Raw genomic sequence first — 4,977 nt, 5'->3', positions numbered from 1 at the left:
AGGTTTCTATCTTTTATGACTTGCCACTTTTAACAACTACCCATTACAGCAGTTACTATTTTTAGCAGGTTTCCATAAATAGCAGGTTTCTATAAATAGCAGGTTTCGGGTGAAATGAAAAGGGGGATTGAGATTCGTTATTTTATAGGAGATGCGTTGCCAAGTGGAGATTCATGTTCTCATCATCGAACCTTCCCTTTCGGGAATGGGGACACAAGTAGGTGTCTACAGTTAGCCCCCACTTTGACTGAGTCTTGGAGTAAGACGATGGTCAAAGAATTAGACGGAGTGCGTCACACAAGCCATGGTGACCTGTTTTGCGAGGGTCTCACGAACCCCCGAGTGATAACATTTGACTTAAGGGTCATCACCTGAAGTGTCGACATATCCCTCACGTGTCATTGGGATTTATCAACGGATAGTATAGAAACTCCCTCACTTTGTCATTGGAAGTATCTAAAGATGCGTAGAAACTCCCTCACTTTGTCATTGGGAGTAGCTACAGATGTTTTCGAAATCAAAGCTATAAAGTGTAATTGGGCCTGGCCAAGCCCAATCACGAGGTAAAAATGTTTTTAACGATTCTCATTTTCAGGGTTAGCTAAACGAGAAAACCCCCTTGTTTTTATGGGACGTAAAACGAAGGAAAATCCAGCACATCGTTCTTTTTTGGAAAAAACGGAAAACCAATCCTTTAATTTTTTTAAAAAAAGGAAAACTACTCACATCCTTCTTTTTTTTGGAAAAACGGAAAACCAAACCTTTAATTTTTTTGAAAAAAAGGAAAACTACTCACATCGTTCTTTTGTTGGAAAAAACAGAAAATCAATCCTTTAATTTTTTTGGAAAAAGGGAAAACCAGAAAAGTTATCGCTGCAGCGACTAAGGACCTGCGCGGTTATTGGCGCAGACCCCGCCGGCTAAAGATGGCGAGCCTGTCCGCTAAGGGTGGACACCCCGTCCGATAGAAGTGGACGAATCTGTTTTGAAATTTGAAAATAAGGACCTACGTGGTTTGTGACGTAGACCCCGCCGACTGAAGATGGCGAGCCTGTTTCATTTTGAAGGTTCTATTTTTCGAAAACTGAGGACCTGCGCGGCTGGTGACGCAGACCCCGCCCGCTGAGGGTGTGCGAGCCCATTTTCAATTTCTTACTTTCTTTTCATTTTGCCTATGTATAAAAAGGGCTTTTGTGATTACAATCTGTTGGTGGGTCGCAATATTTCCTGATTAGGTGTGTCCTATAAGTGGGCCCACACTGTGTATATTTTTTGTTAACGATATTTTAAAATACCGTTTTTTCTTTGGGAAAGAAATATCAAGACAACATATATCTTACACAAATAGGGGAATCGCGCGTGCCCGACAGCGAATATTCGCTGTCAGGGAAGCATTTTCAGCGCCCAGCTCTGGGCGCGAGAATTTCTAACGCCCATAGTTGGGCGTTGAAAATGCAAGGGGAGGTCGGTCTTTTAAATGTCGCGACCCGTCTCCCTTCTTTCCCATTTCCACCATTTTCGCCCAAAAAACTCCATTTATCTCACTGATTTTTCACTCGTTTTCTTCACTTTTCTTCATGAATTCTACTCCAAATCACTTCCTAATCTTCACAATGTAAGTAATTTTCAGTAATTTTGAGCTTTTTTGTCAATTTTCAGTATTTTTGTCAAGTATTTTTGTGCATGAAATTGATTTGGGGGTTCTTGATTTTGTGCCCCTTTCCTTCAATTAGATAGTTGGAAATATTTTACATGACATGTTAATTAGTTTGTGCATGTTAATTTTTGCAAGTATATTGGTTTTTGTTGAATTTGGGCATATTTATACTAGCCCCCAAGTGTACCTACGATTCTAGTATTTTCTTGCAATGTAGGTGTTCTTGGTATATTGCTTGCGTTACTCATAATTCATGAGTGACAAATTATGGAAGAATTTTGATTTTGCTGGAGTTAATTTTTATTTGGGGAACTTTTGCTCAATATGAACTTAGTACCATGTTTTTAGGGAACAAAAATTGTATGACTCCATTTCATGAGTGGAATGCACTCTTTTTAGGGATTGGTGTGAGTGCCAATTTTGTTAAAGGTATAATGCCTTGTTGTATCGTTGATTAGCATGTCTGACGAGTCGTCACCTCCCTCTGGCGGCCACGAGGAGCGTGGCATGACGCGTCAGTCCACTGGCGCGGGACCCCTATGGGTGGGTCCTGAGTATTACGACGGTCGGGACCTGCACTACAACCTGGAGCATCACGTGACTAACAGCCTTCACGCGAAGAGGGACACTACAGTTTGCGGCTACGGTGCAGCAACGAGCGAGACTGTCTTGGTTACCTGAGCTCGGACGCCCAGGCTTTGGTGAGGGAGAGCTCGTTGTTCCCGGTGGTTGAGACTTTCTGGGAGATACTGCGACTCAACATCTCCCTATCTTTTCTGCGGTCATTCATGAGGTGGTGGTGGGATACCACCAACACTTTCAACTTCCCTTGGGGTGAGATGACGTTCACTCCCGAGGATTATACGGCTTAGACGGGCTTGACCCTTACAGGGAACCCCGTTCGCCTGAGGTCAGATGGCCCACCGCCGACCGTTGCTGAGGGTACCAGGCTCCTGGGCTGGTGGCTGGGTAAGAGATTGCCTTCGTACCAACCCCGTGGGATACCCTATGCTGACGTGATGTGGGCCTTGGAGCGTGGGGTGGAGGAGTCGTCTATGAGACAGGCCCGGCTGTTCTACCTCCATTTTATCACTTCCACTTTTTTGTCGGGTCCTACTGACACCTTTGACCCGAGGTGGATAGGCTTGGTGGAGGACGTGTCTACGCTGGGCGACTATTGCTGGGGCGATTTAAGCTATGCGACGCTCGTAGGCCAGATGAGTTTGGCGGTGCGAGACTCGGACCCGCGTAGACATCACTTTGTCATTGCATTGGCGGGAGTGCCGCGTTTAATTGAGGTGTGTGCCTAGCTCTTCTTTTGTTTTCTCGCCTTTACTGGGCCTTTTTCTGATGTATTATTATTTTTTCTTTTATAGCTGTGGGCCTTCGAGCATTTGCCTTGGCTGGCTCCCCGAAAGGGGCAGAGGCCTTTGGAGTACCCTGCCGGTCGTCGTTGGGGTTGGAAGAAGAAGCTGACGGAGCGTCCGCCGCCCGATACCGTGTGGGATCTTATCCGGGCCGGGAACCATGAGCATGTGCAGCATCTTATACTTTACCTCGTATTTCTTCATTTTTGTTTCAATGTGCGAGATCTGATTGTGTGTGTATTCACAAATCAGGTGGTCTGGACCCCATGGCTCTCCTTTAGGGGTGCCTATGCTTCGGTCAGGGATAGCTATGCCCTGAGCCAGATGCGAGTTTTGTTCATTGGCCGCCGCGACCCTGTCTGGTACCTGGGAGAGCGGGTACGTATGCAGAGTGTCGGGGTCTTTTCGGTGCCTCAGCCTCCACCTGCGACCATGCTGTCCACTCGTTCGATAGGTGAGGCGTGGAGGGTCCATTCGAGGACGGGCGTGCCGGCGACGAAGTTGGTGATAGCGGGAGCCAGTTATCATCAGTTCATCCAGGATTCTCGTCGCCTCCCGGAGCCCGGCGCTGTAAGTTGCTATTTTTTTTTATTATTGAATTTTTTTTAGTGTTTTCATGTTCGTGCCCATGTGTTTATGTTTACTGTGTTTTGTGCAGGAGCATCTTGACCCTTCGTTAGGGGGATGGGTGCCTCCCGATGCTCGGATCTCGTATATTGGGGAGAGTGGATCCGAGATTATGGAGACTGTCCCGGAAGGCCTGGTTTACCATGCTCCGCTCCCTGAGGGAGTACAGGCGGTATGCACCTTTTATTCATGCATCCTTCTTATATTTTTTTGTTTTCTTTTGTTACTAACATTCCCGTTTCAGGTTCCGGCCCGCACGGCCAACGCGATATTGGGGGTGATCAACCGGTTGAAGTCCACGTTGGTTCGGGCCCGATCTGCACTTTCTTGCAGGAGCCCCCACTCTACTCAGGTAATGTGCCGTTTTTTTTTATCTGTACATTTTATTTGGCTTTCCGTCACTCACTTTCTTTTTTGTTTCTGCAGACGGGGACCGGACGAGCCTGGGCCAATGACGCAAGACCATCGGGCGGGGGACGCGGCCCTGAGGAGAGAGAGGGCACGGCACTCGCCACTAGACATCGCCGTTCTGATGTGGGGGCGAGTTCTTCTGGGGAGAGGTCCGGGCCGGAGCGTAGGCGACGTTCCGTGTCGGTGGCTCGAGATCCCAACCCCGAGTTGCAGCCACAGCCTCATTTTTGGGGCGATTCTGCCTGGGGGTCCTCACACTACGGGGAGTGGAGCGGATGGACCGGTGAGGCTTGGAGACATGAAGCCGATGACGAGTCTTAGGCTTGCCTCCTCTTTTGTATTTATCCATTCTTGTATTTCGCATGTATATATGTTTTATTTTCGCGAATTTTTGGTGCAAGAATGCTTTGAGCCTTCCATGGGCTTGCTATGAGGCCTCAACATATTATAATAGTACTAGCTTTCTAAACCAACAACGAATTTCGAAAAAAGAAAGAATTCCGTATATACAAAAAATGAGTTCATACAAGAGTGCACACATATTTCAGACTAGCCGACTACTTAGGGGGTATTACATATGTATGTTTTTTTCCTTACGTCTACATTTGGGATTTTTCGTTTTTTGCCGACTCGTGCCATACTCCTTTGTTGGGCTTGCTCCTGCAAATTTTTGTGGCTCCGCTTTTCATTCTATTTGGCCTTGCCCGTGCATGGGTTGGGGTATAGTGCCCTTTGTAAAATCTTTTCCTCTTGATGTGTTCCATGACTTTATTATTATTTAATTTTTTATTGGACTGAATCCTTGGTAAGGATTGCCTACGTATCTTGTCAGAATCAGGTCGCGCGTAGTTCTAGCTATATGTTTTTTTTTTGAAAGGGGTGTTCATTACACATCTGCTACCCCCCCCCCCCCAA

The sequence above is a fragment of the Spinacia oleracea genome, chromosome 1, assembly GCF_020520425.1.
Source record: "Spinacia oleracea cultivar Varoflay chromosome 1, BTI_SOV_V1, whole genome shotgun sequence".
Lineage (NCBI taxonomy): Eukaryota > Viridiplantae > Streptophyta > Magnoliopsida > Caryophyllales > Amaranthaceae > Spinacia > Spinacia oleracea.
Note: the sequence above shows the minus strand (reverse complement) of the source record.